This window comes from Sphaeramia orbicularis, chromosome 22, assembly GCF_902148855.1.
Source record: "Sphaeramia orbicularis chromosome 22, fSphaOr1.1, whole genome shotgun sequence".
NCBI lineage: Eukaryota > Metazoa > Chordata > Actinopteri > Kurtiformes > Apogonidae > Sphaeramia > Sphaeramia orbicularis.
This window is the reverse complement of record NC_043978.1, coordinates 6,656,486-6,674,358: the sequence shown is the minus strand read 5'-3', so window position 1 is coordinate 6,674,358 and position 17,873 is coordinate 6,656,486. Positions and strand designations below refer to the sequence as shown.

At 39.6% G+C, this 17,873-nt stretch overlaps 1 pseudogene; it reads left to right on the top strand.

Moving 5' to 3' along the window:
- Nucleotides 1-7,969: 7,969 nt before the first annotated feature.
- On the top strand, nt 7,970-11,754 carry LOC115413893 (G2/M phase-specific E3 ubiquitin-protein ligase-like; annotated as a pseudogene).
- The last annotated feature ends 6,119 nt before the right edge of the window (nt 11,755-17,873 follow it).

The following is a 17,873-nucleotide window of genomic DNA, read 5'->3' as shown; positions in this document are numbered from 1 at the left end:
GCAAAGCTTAGTTCCATAAAAAACACACAGCATCACACTATAGGCAATTTGCTAGGTAAGTTAGGTAAGACTAGATTAGATTTGTAGGATTTAGAATCTAGATGGATGTTCCAGTAAGCAAGAGATGTCGTTCTGTAGCTTGGGAACATTTCCAGTTGGAAACCCCTAACAAAGTGAGATGTAGGATTTGTGCTAAGCAGCTGGCTTATTGCAATAATACATCCACTGTGATCCGCCATTTGACAAGAGTTCATAAAATGGATGATGAAGAAAATGCTGCTGCCCCCAGTTTTGCAGGTGCCACTTCTGTTGGCACATCTGGCCAAGGTATGTATAGTATATAATACACAATGCACACTATGATAATATTATAAAGTGAACACCCTCATTTAGTCCAAAGCACAACTCAGTTTAGTTCAAGTATTAGCCAATATGTCTTGAAATCTTTTAAACCTTAAGAAGCCATATATATATATATATATAGCATATAAGTGAATGCTATGCTTGCATAATGCGGTGAAAGGTTAATTTGTTGCTTCCTATAGCCAGACAAAATAGTTTGGATGAGTCCCTGGTGAAGATGGTGGTGAAGGATTTGTTGCCCATTTGTGCTGTGGAGGATGAAGGCTTCAGGGCCTTTGTCCATGACCTGGACCCAAACTATGTCCTCCCAACAAGGAAGGCTGTGGCTGCAATGATCACTGAGCTGTATGACAGGACCAAGGAGAAAATCAAGGAAGACCTTAACAAGGCAGATGCTGTTTGTCTTACCACTGATATGTGGTCTTCCATTAACATGGATGGCTACCTTGGGGTGACGGGTCACTTTGTGACACCAGACTCAAAGCTGGCTACTGTTTTACTGGGAGTGAGCGGCTTTGAGCAGTCTCATACAGCTCAACACATAGCGGAGGCCCAAAGGCTCCTGATGGCAAATTGGGGGATCACAGGAAAGGTGCACTGCATGGTGACTGACAATGCAGCTAACATGAAGCTGAGTGTCCAGCTCCTCAACCTCCGGCATGTGTCTTGCTTTGCACACACCCTAAATCTTGTAGTTAAAAAAGCCTTGGACCAAACACCCCCCATCAATGAGATAAAGGAAAAAAGCAGGAAAGTGTTGGGGTTGTTTAGGTCCAGCTGCAAAGCTAAAGACAGACTCTCTGAAATGCAACAGCAGATGGGCTGACCAACCCTTAAATTAATACAGGAGGTGGACACAAGATGGAACAGAGAGCCTGTGGGGGCGGCTCTCTCCAACTTAGAGAATGATGTCTCTCCTCTGTCCTGTGCAGAATATGAAATGATTCATGTGGCACTGCCACAATCATAAGCTTGCGCACCCCTGAGTCTTTAAACATGTCTGAGCAAGCTCCTGCTGCATATGACGACTTAGTCTTTTGGCTGGGAGGGCTGGACAACTCATCATTTTTTCTCTCAAGGTTGAGACAAACCTTGAGGAAAAAGCCTCCACCATAGCTGTTAGATGTTAAATGTTGCTTTCTCTAGTCCTCCGTGATTTGTTGTTTTTTGTTTCTTTCAATCTCATTCATTCCATGTTCTTAACAATTACATAGATAGAACATTTAAGATTAAATTAAAAAATATAAAACAAAAAAAGAAAAAAAAAGAAAAAAAAGAAAAAAACCTGTCTATGATTGGTACCTTGACGCGGTAGATAGGCATAAGGAGGTACCGGCATTAAGGCCTCTGAACTAAATCCAATCAAATTATTTTTGGATATTAAATATCCATAAATATTTGTAAATTTTACACCCAGCAACCCTTAAAACATATTTTTCATTCCTAAAAGTCACATTAGTATGATATCTGCAATATTGCACTTTGGGAAGGATATCAAAATCACGTCACTTTCCATAAATATACTGTAATTTGTGGAGAAATTAGTTATAATTTTCAAATTACGTTTTTTTGAGAATCCCTCATCAAAAGATTTTTTTCTTTGCAGTTTTATAAGCCTCAGATACTATATTTTATCAAGGTACTAACCATTTATTCTGCACTTTTTTTTTTTTTTACCTTACCGCCACTTCGCAAGACCTGTGGTAGGTAAACTGTTCCAGAGCATCGGACCTCTGTATGACAGGTTGAGTTGATTATGTGAAGTGCAGGTTAAAGGTGGATATAGATTATTATTGTTACTGTGTCTAGTTCTGTGTGCGTGTATTTTAGTAACACAAATGAATTTGACACACATGTACCCACACACAAACTTTATTACAAACCATGTCAGATCAAGACGTGTTTTGTTGAGCCACTGTGAAGTACTAAAACATCACCACCAGAGGTCACTGTGGAGAAGTGTTTCGAACAGCAGTTCAGAGCCTCGAAGCATTTGTTTCAAGTGCTTCGTTGTTTTATGAGGCTTCGTTTTGCCCATCACTAGGCTGAACCCAAAAGCAAGACCACAAAACAGACGTGAAGTTGAGTGTGTTTATTAAACACTTTAACAATGGGAAAAATACAACACAGAATAATTAATAACTCTGTGAAGCCACTGAGTCCGGGGGTTGACGTCTGGGCCGCGAGTGGAACCAGCTGGCGACCGGCGTGGCCGAGCCAGGAAAACCCCAACGGAACCCCAAGGTCAGTAATCCAGGCGTAGGGTCGAAGCACAGGTAAGCGGTGGAGGCTGAGGTATCAAGGGGAGTAGGCAGAATCAGAGTCGGGTACACGAACCAGGTCGTAGACGAGTAGGCAGAACAGGAACGGGCAGAATCGGTGGTCGAAGGACGAAACGGGTCAAAACGGGCAGACAGACTGACAGGATCCAAAACGCTGGTGAGTGAGCACAACAAGTGTAGAACACAAACTGGCAAACAAACAGGGGAAGACACAGGGTTTAAATACACAAGAGGGAGGGAAGACAATTGGACACAGGTGGAGACAATCAGGGAGGAGTCAGGTAATCAGGGCAGGTGAAACAATCAGGGAAGGGAAGTAAAGACACCAGACAAGACACATGAGGGAAACTTAACAAAATAAAACAGGAAGTGACAGACAACAAAAATGACAGACTACATAAAGACAGACAAAACCAGACAATGTCTGGATGCCGACATGACAGAAAACACCTATTCCTAATACACAATTCACATACTGCCAGTAGCGTTTTAACCCTCTGCTTCTTTCAGAAGAAGAGTTTATGAAATTTTTATCAAAGGAAATTAAAGTGTTCCTTGACATTAATCAAACCCCAGGGATGTCGCCATCTATGATATGGGAATCATTAAAGGCATATTTAAGGGGCCAAATCATTTCATACTATGCAAAAAAAAAAAAAAAAAAACTAGTTCTGAGCATCTCAAAAAAGTAACAGACGAGATACTTAAGTTTGATATGCTATGTAGTCATTCCCCTTCTGCAGATATGATTAAAAAATGCCTGTCATTACAGACAGAGTTTAATCTCTTGTCTACTCAGCAGGCAGAATACCTAGTTTCTAAATCCAGACATAGCCATTATGAGCATGGAGAAAAGGCTGGACGAATACTTGTACATCAGCTGCGCCAAAGGACTGCAAACCAAACAATCACTGCAGTCAAGGACGAGCATGGTCTAGAATGCACTGATAATGGAAAAATAAATTCCTGTTTCAGGAAATTTTATCAGTCATTATATACTTCAAATTCACTCTCTAATCCCTCTGCCTTGGAAGACTTTTTTAGATCCCTGAATATGCCCTTTACAGATGTAGACCTAGCAGCTGAGCGTGAGAGGGACTTTTCAGTCATGGAAATAGACTCAGCAATTAAAGCCATGCAAAGTGGCAAGTCTCCTGGACCAGATGGTTTCCGAATTGATTTCTTCAAAAAAAAAAATTCAAATCAGCTCTCTACTTTGCTGCTATCAGTATGTGAAGAATCTTTTGTCATCAAATCCCTACTTCCAACCATGAGCCAAGCAATTATTTTTCTATTACTTAAAAATGATAAAAGCCCCATTAATTGTAGTTCATATCGTCCCATTTCACTGTTGAACATGGATGCTAAAATTGTGGCCAAGCTTTTGGCACACCGCCTTGAAAAAATTATGCCCTCTATTATTTCATCAGATCAGACAGGATTTATAAAAAATCGTCACTCCTTTTTCAATATTAGGCGTCTACTCAATGTCCTATATTCTCCTGATCCAGGGAATATCGAGGTGATCCTCTCACTCAACGCCGAAAAAGCATTTGACCGGGTGGAGTGGGACTACCTTTTCAAAACTTTAGAAGCTTTCCATTTTGGGCCAAAATTCATTTCCTGGATTAAAATTTTATACACTCTCCCAGTGGCTGCGGTACGTACCAATAGCAATTTATCCCCATATTTTGAGCTCAGGTGAGGTACAAAGCAGGGATGTCCTCTGTCACCAATTTTATTTGCCATAGCACTTGAGCTGCTTGCAATAGCCCTGAGGCAGCACCCTACCATCAAGGGATTTCACAGGGTGGGTTCAGAGCATAAAGTTTCACTTTATGCTGATGATATGCTACTGTTTATATCAGACCCTCTCTCAAGCCTTCCTGAATTACTAACTCTGCTTACTAAATTCGGGAAAATATCTGGCTATAAAGTCAGTCTTCAGAAAAGTGAACTTATGCCGATTACACTGGTGGATGGGTCATTTTTTGGGTCAGCTCCCTTCAAAATTAGCCCTAAAAATTTAAATATCTAGGTATATGGATCACACGTGACCACAAGGATCTCTATAAGGCCAATTACCAACCTCTGTTGCATAATCTCAAGCAAGACTTAGAGCGCTGGGACCCCCTGCCTCTTTCCTTAGGAGGTAGGATCAACACAATCAAGATGAATGTACTCCCTAAATTTATGTATCTATTCCAGTGCCTTCCTATTTTCCTAACAAAATCCTTTTTTTTCTAATCTGAATAGTCAGATATCATCCTTTATTTGGCACAAAAAAACATCCAGAATTAACAAAAAGATATTACAGAGAGTAATTACAATGGGAGGTATGGCACTTCCAAATTTTTTATATTACTATTTGGCTGCCAGTATCAGAGCATTGTTATATTGGATGAGGAATGATGTCATTAGTCCTGAGTGGACGGTATTGGAGAGGGGATCTGTTGGATCTAGTTCTTTGGTAGCTTTGTTGTGCTCTAAATTACCATTTAAACAGCCTATCTCGGCCTTTACCTCTAATCTAGTTGTTATCCACTCTGTTAAAATCTGGAACCAATTTAGACAAACCTTTAATCTCACTGATCTCTCATATGCCACACCAGTGACAAGGAATCATATGTTTACTCCATCAATGATAGACAGAACTTTTGGTATCTGGTCAAGGAATGGAATAGGTGCACCATCCGACCTCTACATTGGTAATAGATTTGCCTCTTTTGTGCAGCTGTCACAAAAATTTAATCTTCATAAATCTCATTTCTTCAGATACTTACAGGTGAGAGACTTTGTAGTATGAGGGGCCATATGGGACATAATTCAGAATTAGCATTCACACACATGTGAAAAGCATTCACACACGTGAAAAGCATTCACACACATGCATGTGAAATACTTTCTCAAACCTAATTTTTTTCACCTAAACAGGAAGGCATTTCACTGTAATCGGAAGGTGGAGAAACCTTTTTTTCCCCTCCTCCTTTTTTAGTGGCGGAGGCGGAGAAGCACAAACTACAGTGTTGCAGGCGCTGACCCGCTCATTGTAATGTCAGCAAACAATTTATCAGAACCAGTGACATTACTTCAGAGTTTGTTAGCATCTACGCAGACTCTGGCAAATGCGTCTACAGACGGCCAGCAGCCGACTACTTCGGTCGGATCCGTTGACAACTGCTTAGCAATGCTTTTCCCGTCACATCAGGCTGGTAGCGGCTCCGGAGCTCCCCGGGGATCTCCGCCTCTACCGTTAGGTGCTAATATGCCTGATGTGCGCCACGCTATCAAGCACAGAAGCACTATAGTTCGTGGACGACCTGCTCAAGAAAAAAAAGGTAATTACAGTTATTATAAACCAATTAGGACTGCAACAACAAATATATTTCTTGACGCATCACCGCCAGGTGTTCTGTCAGTTCGGCATACTTTGTCAGATTAGCGTATTAGCATTCTTACATTTGTCATGATATTCCAGTAGGCAATAATAATGCATAGCAGTTAAATACTGATACATGCTGATCTGAATGGTGAAATGCACGCTTTCAGAATCGCATACGTATTTTTATGTAACAATGTGTTATTATATGTCTTAATTTGAACCTATAGGGAAGCCAGTCACTTAACAAAGGTAGCTCAATGTTTGTCGCTGTGTTTAAAGAGCCAGAATTACTCTGCAACAGTACAGTAATTTAGGTTGTTAATCAGCCAACAGATTTTAAATAGCTGTAGGACAATGTCATTTCTGTAACATATTGGTTTGTACAAGTTTGTATGTGTGTTTCTAAAATTAATATGACTTGCATTTGCTGTTACCACATATGCTGATAGTTACATTTGCATTTCAGAATGAAGACACAGCAACATGGCAATTTCCACAATGACGTGATACGACTTCCCAATCCATCATGGGGAATTGTGTGCAAGCAAGGTCCGAAATTACGTTTACACAAGCATGGGCACATCCTCAGTGCCTTTAAATTCCAGAAGGCCTGGGACTATCAGACAATTGTACAACACATCAGAGATGGCTTTGGTGGGCGCATTCCAGAAGATGTCAGGTAATGGTTATTTTTTTCTCCAGACTGTGTATAACAATAACATAAGCATCTCTAATATTGCTGTTATTATACCCTTGACCCCTGAGAAGGGTGATATTAGGAATAACTGATAAGCTTTACTTCTGCATTACATGCTCTGTACAAATAAAAGACTTTCATATGGGCACTGTGGATATGTAAATACACAATCAGTGCATAATATACTCATCAGATGAGTGGTGGCCACTTACCAGAATGTTCAGCTTTTTCAAAATGATGTAATTTAACAGTATTTAATGAGTTTATGGAACCAATCTGTATTTGTGTTTCCAAATTACTAATTTGAAAGTAAGTAAAATAAATTCAATTTGGATTAATAGTGGTGTGTTATATTGTTTCAGCAGATTCAGTAATTGGGTAAATAAGTAGTAGTAGTTTTGCGTCTTAGTGTGCCATGCAGTGGAGTATGTACGATAATTCTCGATTCACAACGTAAATTAGGATTATTATTATTATTATTGCTGTTAACATCAATGTTAACCTGGCAAACCTACAAGAATGGACCAGCCCCCACTGCTCATAGGACCAAGGAACTAGGGACATACACATATGTACACATAGGCTACAATAGCTGGTTAAGCTACATAATTTTAAAGGTTTTTTTTTTTTTTTTTGTCTTTACAATGCCCTCATCTTCCTTTTTAGCATCCAGTTTTTAATGTCTTGTGGCAATAAGATGGTGACCCCAAAACTCCAGGAGGGACAAGAGCTGAATTGGATAATGTTCCATAAGGTTTATAAATCCAAAGCCCTGTATGTGAGACCATCAACGACCCTTTTAGTAAGGTGTCTTACGTAATGTGTAACAGCAATAATGGGATATCTGCAATATAATCATGTGAAAACCCTAATAACGTTTTGCTAGGTGGCTGCCTTGGTCCCCCTGTTTTTCTTTGTTTGAGCACACTACGTGTTGTTGCTTGTTTTTCTTTTTGTACGTCTTTGTTCAGTTGTGGTATCTTGTTATCTGTAATTTTTTTTTTAAGTGCAAATGGGACTTGAGAAGGAAAGTAACCATATGGCTATAATTTCTTGTATTTACATGTAAATGTTCATTAATATGAACTGTCCCATTTTAAAAATCAATCAATAAGTTCTATTATTTAAAAAAAATAATAATCACATAATAGACTTTTTTAAGATAATTGGCATTCATAAATCAAATTGCTAGTGGAATTATTGAGTGAACAAAAATAGTAACTTGACTTAAGACTTAAGACTGACATGGATGATGAAAATGAACTTTCCCACGTCACTACCAGAGCAATGTCAGCTGACAGCGATGAAGACTGTGTTGAATTAGTTGGTCCACAAATCCCCATGGGCAGAAGTGGGCAGGCTACCACAAGGTCTGCTGCAAGGTTTGGCTGTCATAGCGGTCACAGTGGAGATGGCAACCCTCGCACTAAAACTGCTAATGAAGACTGCAGTGGTGCCAATAATATTACCACCAGTACTATCAAAAACTGCAGAGTAATAACTCCTGGCACAAGTGGACATGATGCAGGTGATGATGCAAGAAGTGATGGCAACTCTGCTCCTGGTTGTGGTGAAGACTACGTCTCATATGTAACAGTTGTAGCTTGTCTTTCTGATGAATCTTCTGATGATGAGGAACTAAACAAAGCAATAAGTTTAGAGAGTCATCTGTAAGTAGCACACACAGAACGTAAGCTTAAGAGATAGGAATTACTACTGAGAATGATATGATCCAATAATTAATAACTGAATAATTGAGACTACACTTAGCTCTTTGTGACACTAGAGTAGCTGCCCTCTGCTGGTAATTACAAAGAATGCAGATTTATGTTGCCTAAACTTTTTCAGACCCAAAAGCTATATGTATTTTTATTTTTTTTTATTCCCGTGATTTTAGAGAGTGCATCATGTTACAAATCATATGGTATTGTTGCATTTCTATTGTTTTCCTATGTTCTCTTACAGTACAGAAAAGGTGCCAGTTGATGTGATACTGCAGGAGCTGTCAAGGAAAATTTGCACACAACGGCAGTGCAAATTCAATATAAACCGTGCTGCTATCTGGGATGGGGCAAACGAGGCTTTCAAAGGGCTATAAGGGCTATGACCCCACCTAAAGAATGTGTGTAAAATTTTCAGATGACAAGGGGAAAATTGAGGAAGGGGTGGATTTGGGGGGCCCAAGGAGAGAGTTTTTGAGGCTGCTGATGGAGACTATTGCCATGTCCTCCTAGTTTGAGGGAAAAGAGAACAGGGAGAACCTGGCTCTGGACAGTACTGGTAATAACTTGCTTTTCAAAAAATGGATACTGGGATCCATTTTATATTTAAAATTCACTTTTTAACTTTTTATCTGATTTGCAAATAATACAAAAATACAATGATCTCCATGTTTTTATGTAGTATTATTAGGTATTTATCAATATTACATTTCTCTGTCTTCCATTGTGTTGCAGCTCTAAGAGAGGACTGGTACTACATAGCTGGCAGAGCCATTGCGGTGAGCTTAGTACATGGCGGTCCACCCCCAAATTTCCTCTCCACAACAGTATTTTCTCTTTTGGTTGATGGCTCAGCCAATCCAGTCCTAGAAGATATTGCTGACACAGAACTTTTGGAAAAAGTTAAAAAGGTCAGTTTGTAAAGTGAAGTAAATGGAAGTTGATATTAAGTTGAAGTAAATATGACACTACATAATGTTTAGGCTACAATAACATGTTTGTTCACTAGTTACCACTTGGAGAGGGCATAGGACATTTCACACCAGGCCAGTGTGGTCATTGCTATATTCCCAACTGGCCTCTTAGAAAGACGTGCACAACTACTCAGTGGACCAATGTTATAAGAAAATTACATTGTCCTTGTATTTTGTGACATGATTAGCCATGTGATTGAAAAATATCCAAAGTGTATGAGGGTGCCTTTGGATGTCATACCTCTAATAATTGTGTTCAATTAAAAGGGTAAAACTAAGAGACCTCCTTAACCAACATTCTACTGTTCCTGTTAGGTATCTGAAAGTACAACTCTTGAAGACTTTGAGAAGTCAAAGGCTCCTCTACTTGACTATTTGGCCAATGCAGGATGCCTAAGGCCTATGCGGTCAATAGGAGACAGGGATCTACTGGTGCATGACATTGTCATGTTTCAGGTCATCTATAGGGTGCAGTGTCCATTTCAAAGGTATTCAGTTGGATGTTTCCTGTCAGGTTATTCAGAATAGGAATCTGAGTTTAATTGACCAGTATGACTTCAGACAAACATAACAAAATGATTTCTTGTAAAAACTTCACCATATTTGCATAGCTGCCATTTTCTTCTGACGTCACTCTCAGAATGTGAAGTTCTGTTGCGGAAGGAATGAAGTCATATTGCCATGTTTCCAGTTGCCAGTATTATAAATTTGGAGAATATGACGTTACCATTTAATCACTTGCTGAAAGATACACAACTGAAAAAGCAGTGAATGGTGACAATTTGAAAAATGACTCAAAAGGCAAAACATTTGAATTACATTTTTAGCTTTCAAGTACTCACACAGACACATTTTGTAGTGTGATATAAAATAATTGGAGGGGTATTTCTTTCATTCAAAAATATAAATACACATAGTAAAAACTGCATTACACCCTGGAAGTAAAATACACTGGTTGGTTTAAGCTTGCACAGTTTTTGGAAGCAGGTATATCCTGCTGTCATTTTATAAAATAGAATACACTCGTGGATGCAATCTGTTAGAACTACACACAGAAATGTGTTGCAGTGAGACAAATACATGTCACACATATTATGTAATAATATAACCAGAATATGTTTGAGGTAGTTTGAAGAGACAGCAAGAGAATTTATATGATAACGTGAGCTTGGATAAATGAAGTGCTTTTTATCTAAAGGCTTTAAAAGATGTATTCCCAATGTGCCCTAATATTTCAGAATTAAATAAATGCCACGATATAATGGTAAGAAGAGGCTGAATGCAAATATTACCTGTAACTAACACATGACTAAATATTTTTGTTTTATCCTCAAAATTTGGCTGATACACCTCCAGATTTATAACATCCATTACTTTTTCAGTCATTCATCATTTGGGAAGCAGAAAATTATAGTGATTTGACTGATTCTCTTCATATTTATGACTTTACATTATTCTTTCCATATCATAATTTGTATTGCCTTCCCAGAGCTTGATGTTAAAGAAAAATGGCCACAATATTATTATGGTCTATTACCAACCACAATTAAATGTTGAATGCAATTGTATATGTTCTGTGCACAGATTCTGTGAGGGACTAAAAACTCTTGGGGTCCTGGAGAAAATCCAGACATCCTGATAGCTTTTGTCCTTTGTTCTGCTTTGAGCCAAGCCCACTGACTGCTGACCTGATGGATGATTTGTTCAGCATTCATCTGTCTCCTGAAGGAAGCAACAAGAGAGTTGCAGAGGAGATGGTTGTTACATTCTGGAGAGACTATCTCCAGGATGCAGAGGGTAACTAAAATTTTTATTATTCCATTTGAAGTATAATTTTCACTCTAAGGTTGTAGAAGACATTAAAAGATATCAGTACTGTAAGAGGTTTAAAATTTTTTGATTCTTTGGTTGTGTGAAATACTGATTATATATAAAATTCTGATTATATATAATCACATAATAATAGTAATATAAATGGACTTATCCAATATGTCTTCTCAGCTGATGATAATTTCTCTGTAAATATTTCATAAAAACTACAACCACTTACAATGTTCTTTTTTTCCTTGTATAAGAGGAGGAAGGGCCCTCCAAACTACAGAAAATATTGGCCTTCGCAACTGGAGCATCTGTTGTATCACCCATTGGCTTTTCACGAAGCCCTTCCATCCAATTCATTCACAGAGGAGATGATGACTTCTCCTGTACGCTAATGTTCCCCATGGCCAACACGTGTGTTAACTGTATCATGTTACCACTACATGTGTCATACCTGCTATTCAAGGAGAAGTTTGACTTCGCACTTGGCAACACATATGGGTTTGGCAGGGCATGAACACATCATGCTCTATTGTTTTACCTTTCTTTCTCTGCTTGTTTAGGTCTGTCTTAAAAAACTAAAGGGCCACTGTTAGTTGCATTTGTAAGGTAGCGTATTGCATTCACAAAAAAAAAAAAAAAAAAAAATTCGGCTCTGTTTTTCTGAATTAATGAGATAATTATCTCATAATTACGAGAAAAAATAAGTTAAAAAAAAAAATCGGCGCTGTTTTTCTGAGTTTATGAGATACTGTTTCCTGAAAAAAAAAAAAGCTCTGTTTTTCTGAGTTTATGAGATACTGTTTTCCGAAAAAAAAAAAAAAAAAAAAAAAGCTCTGTTTTTCTGAGTTTACGAGATACTGTTTTCCGAAAAAAAAAAAAAAAAGCTCTGTTTTTCTGAGTTTACAAGATACTGTTTTCTGAAAAAAATAAAATGTGGCTCTGTTTCTCTGTCAGTGGGACAGTGGTCCCTGGTCCAGGCAGGAGCTCCTTCTATCTGTGCTGCTGAAAGCCTCTCGGGGGAGCGTGAAGTTGTTTCCGTTCTCGTAACCGGTTCCGATTACGGATCATGGAACTAGTTTCATTCACAGAAATCAGAACCAAGCCCCGCTTTGTGCACGGATCAAGCCCTTCAACCACACCGGCGCTCAGAGCCTGTAGCCCGGCTTCCTGACAGGGCACGACCGCGGTGATGGGAGCTGGCATTAATGAAGTCAAATAAAATGACATTCACCATGATTAAAGCAAATATGCGTCTTGGTGTCCCGGTTCACCCCCCACCCCCGGACAGCTTTCCATCAGGTCCAGGTGGAAAGCTATGGGGGTGGGGGGTGAACCGGGACACCAAGACGCTCCTCCACAGATCTAGTTCTGACTACTGCGTTCCATCAGAGTTACCATGGAGGACGCAGAGCAGCTGGAGCAAGACCACCAGTGATGGACAACACTGGTTCACCTGGTCGGCCCAATGCACCGGGACGGGACACCTGCCCCATGGCAGGAGTCCTAGTAGTAGTGGTAGTCATTAATGCCAACTCCCATCACCGCGTCGTGGTGCCGGGCTACAGGCTCCGAGCGCCGCTGTTCTGTCGAGTTGAGCTGCTCCGTCCACCCGCTCCAGTCCGGCTTACACACCGGGGAGCGGATAGCTGTCCACCTGGACCTGATGGAAAGTTATTGGGGGGGGGACGAACCGGTACACCAAGCCGCTCCTCCGTGGATCTAGTTCTGACTAATGCTTTCCATCAGGTCTGACAAATAAATGAATCCACATTTGCACTCTTCTGCTGTGTATATTTTCTTTAATGCTGGTGAATGTCATTTTATTTGACTTCATTAATGCCAGCTCCCATCACCGCGGTCGTGCCCTGTCAGGAAGCCGGGCTACAGGCTCTGAGCGCCGGTGTGGTTGAAGGGCTTGATCCGTGCACGAAGCGGGGCTTGGTTCTGATTTCTGTGAACGAAACTAGTTCCATGATCCGTAATCGGAACCGGTTACGAGAACGGAAACAACTTCACGCTCCCCCGAGAGGCTTTCAGCAGCACAGATAGAAGGAGCTCCTGCCTGGACCAGGGACCACTGTCCCACTGACAGAAACACAGACACATTTTATTTTTTTCAGAAAACAGTATCTCGTAAACTCAGAAAAACAGAGCTTTTTTTTTTTTTTCAGGAAACACTATCTCATAAACTCAGAAAAACAGCGCCGACTTTTTTTTTTTTTACTTATTTTTTCTCGTAATTATGAGATAATTATCTCATTAATTCAGAAAAACAGAGCCGAAATTTTTTTTTTTTTTTTGTGAATGCAATACGCTTCCGTACATTTGAATGCCCACCTTGCTGGTTCCAGTCAGAGGGTACAGACTTATTTTCCCACCCCCCAAAGGGAAGGCAAGGGCTAGGTTATTGTTTTTGGTTCAGTTTGTTAACACTTTAGCAGCAAAACTATTGGTTGAATTCATTCCAAATTGGGTTTATAGATTGCCAGTGACCTAGAATAGATCTGATTACATTTTGGGAAAAGTTGGTTAAAGTTCAAATTTTCTGTGAATTTTTAAAATATTTTTTCTTCTCTCATTTACTTATAATGGGTGAAATTTCAAACGTCTATAAAAACATCAATTTTGTTTCAATTTACTTCAAACTTGGCACATATATAGAGCAATATGCTGACATCAGTTCATACATAGACATGATGACATCAGCTGGATCAATACCAAAATAAATATAGTGGCAATTGATATGACATCAGCTCAAGTTGACATTTATTTTCATTGTCATTCATCAAGTTTCATACAAACAGTTGGCGTTTCTCATCTCTCAGTCCGAATAGAAGCAAGTGCTCATTAACTTTGTGCACAAATGTTATTTGTTTAAAAGATATGTTGTAACACATGCTGTTCACTGCAGAACATTTATAAGTGAAGAAAATAAATCTATTCCATGGTTTCCGTCATTTCTTAATGGATTCACTCGAATACTGTTCATGGTATTCTCATTAATGGCTACATCAATGTCAGGAATTATAACATTATTATTGGTTTGAAGTTCAGGTAAGGGTCCTTCTTCATCAATGCCGTAATAGTTATCAACATCAAAAATGCCATTTACAGCTGGATGGATTCCAATGTTGTTTATGACACCTGTATGCCACAGCTGAAGAGGCGTCTGCCCTCCTTGTGTAGAGAGGCCATGGTTGTTCCACTGGTTCATAAATTCTGTCACAGCCTGTTCAACTCTTGGTAAGTAAATATAATGGAGACAAAATAGATGTAATTCATTCAATGAATCAAGTAAACCATGTTCTTCCATGAAGCTAAAGATATTTGCAAAATGTCTTGTTACAACTCTATTGAGTTCTGCCCACAGTCTCTCAATCCTTTGGTTATGTACTGAGACGCCTGTAATAACACTGTTCAGTCCTCTTCTTTCTAACATGAAACGAGCAACATGTATATTTTCCATACCATGATCACACCTGACTCTTAAGGGCAAACCAAAGTTGGCTATTCCTTCTAAGAATAATGACAAGACACTTGAAGCTCTATTATTAGATAAGCATCGTAGGTATATGATAGTCCGACTGAAGCCGTCCACACAGCCATGAAAGACCATCCGCCACCTAACCAGTTTGTGGTTACCATCAAAATGCCTGTTGGGAGAATCCACTTTTGAGCATGTGTATACTGCATCACAGTTATAATGAAAGCAAAAAGTATAGAGGACTTAAGATTCTGAAGAAATAAGTATTTCTTAATGTGTTTGGCTACCATAAATAATAAAAAGCTTGACAAAATACACACAATAATTGCTATTATGGCAGTACATTGCTTCTCTTACAAAACTCACCATAATTGATTGGGTGCCTGAACGCTGTACACCCTTCGATGTATGGCATGACAACGTCTAAATGACCGCCCAATTGGATCAACGTGATGCAGGCTCAGTCTTAAACACCACCTTTAGACTCTTAAGCCACGGGATCTAAGACTTCCCTTTACATATGTTTCACTTGCATTTGGAGTGTTGTGTACTATATCACTAACAGTTGTGTCCAGCTCCTGGTTTGATAAAACTGAAAACTGTAATGGCTCCACTCCCAGAGTTTGCCTGTGTCTGGACAGGGATCGCCGACTGATTCCAAAGCATGATGTGATCTGCTGCCATGTCATACCAATTGACACACAGTGCTCTATCTGTTCGGCAGATATGGTGTATTGAGGCCGACCTCGATAGCCACTCAGGGTTGTTGGGGGTCTCAAGTTGTTTGGTGTCCCATTAGTAGAGCTCTGTCTGGCGTAGTGATCTTGCAGCAAAAAGCATCTATACAAAGATACTAGCTGGCTGCTAATGCCAGAATTAAGGTGATCATATCCAGACACAGTGGCAATAAATGTACAAAGAGTCCTTGTATGATCATCCAGTTGTCTGTACAGTCTCTCTTCACTGAAGCTGTCAGGCTGTTCCCTTTGCAGTGACTCAATGCATTGCAAGGCACTATTTTTAAAAAATGTAATATCCTCTTCAGTGCCTTTGGCTTGAAGAAAAAAAAATTGAAAATGAATTTAAAAAAGCATGAGATGAAGATACATTGCTGGAAAAAAGGTAAAACTGAAACTTCCCTCAAGCCTTTTCTTGAAATCTGTTTACCGAGTTTCGTCTTCCGGTTCACTTCTCTCTCTTTTTTTTATTGGCTGTTCAGCACAAATCACTTCCTTTTTAGGTGAAATTACCTTCCTGTTTAGGTAAAATGCATTCCTGTTTAGGTGAAAAAAATTATGTTTGAGAAAGTATTTCACATGCGTGTGTGCGTTTTCACATGCGTTTGTGAATGCATTTCACGTGTGTGTATGTGTTTTCACATGTGTGTGTACGTGCATTTTCATGTGTGTGAATGCATTTCACGTGTGTGTGCATTTTCATGTGTGTGTGAATGATTTTAAATGCGTGTGTGCGTTTTTACGTGTGTGCGTTTTCATGTGTGTGAATGATTTCACGTGTGTATGCATTTTCATGTGTGTTTGAATGCTTTTCACGTGTGTGTGAATGCTAATTCAGAATTATGTCCCATACGGCCCCTCATATTGTAGCCTCTAATTCTGACTGCTTCCCATTATGTCCTTCTGTAACTCTACTAGATGTTATTCTTAAATGCAAAGTTGACACAAAAAACGTTATAAGCAGAATCTATATGACGCTTAACTCGCATAACCTGAACAGTTTGGATGGTCTACGAAACAAGTGGGAAGCAGACCTAGAGGAAACAATTCCAGAAGCAATACAGGGTGAGTCAGAAAAAACGCTCTTTCCATTTAAAGAAATTGTACTGCTAAAACGGAAACACTGATTTTTCTTTTGACCATACAGTCATATTGATGTGGTTATTGAGCATGTCTGGTGATGTAGTCATAGATTTATTGCATTGCATAAGAGAGAGAAGGTCCATTGTTTATTGGGCACTGAAATACCTGCCAACACAATGTATGCCACAGTGAACAAACTTGAAATTGTCAACAATTACAGGAGTCGGGGCTTTGCTTTCACACTCAGGACATAGGCCTACATGACAGTGCCCAGGGAGTTTTCATCATGGCAAGACCACAGCGATTGCAGGTATTATTTCCTCATCGAGTTGTCTGTTTGGGTCAGGAGAGAGAGTGGCCACCTAGATCCCCGGACTTGACCCCCCCCTTGATTTTTTCTTGTGGGGGTATCTTAGAAACCGTGTGTATCAGACTGTTCCACAAACTCTTCAGGAACTCCGAAATCGCATCACGGCTGAAATCCAAGCCCTACGACGAACACGAATGGCGAGAAGAGCTGTTAGAGATGCGACAACGAGCACAGATTTGCATCAATCTGAATGGTAGCCAGGTTGAAGGTTGTGTCGGACGACTTCGTTGAGACAAAACATTTTGATGGCGAGTAAACTTGCTGTAATGGTTGACAATTTCAATTTCATTCACGGTGGCATAAACTGTGTTGGCAGATATTTCGGTGCACAATAAACAATGGACATTCCCTCTGTTATGCTATGCCATAAATCAATGATTCAATCGCCAGACATGCTCAATAACCACATCAATATGACTGTATAATCAAAAGAAAAATAAGCATTTCCATTTCAGTGGTACAATTTCTTTAAATGAAAAGAGCGTTTTCTCTGACTCACCCTGTATGGCAAAAACCATACAGAGAATATACTCTTCCTCAATATGCCTTAGACACTGTGATTCAGTTCAAAGTAGTGCATCGTCTTCATTGGTCCAAAGACAGATTATCTAAGATTAAACCAGACACTGACCTTACATGTGATCGATGCAGGCAGACTCCTGCCACATTGCTACACATGTTTTGGTCCTGTCCCAAGCTGCATAATTTTTGGCAATCCATTTTTGAGGCATTCTCTAAAATACGTGGGACAATAGTGCACCCATCCCCACTGATCTCTTTGTTTGGTGTGGCTCCGGTGGATACTCCTTTTATTGGGCGCTGTATGAATATGATGGCCTTCTGCTGTTTGTTAGCTAGGCGCCTAATTTTATTTAAATGGAAGGATGCTCTCCCTCCCACATATGGACAGTGGATCAGAGAAGTTATGCACCATATTCATCCAGAAAAAATTAGATACA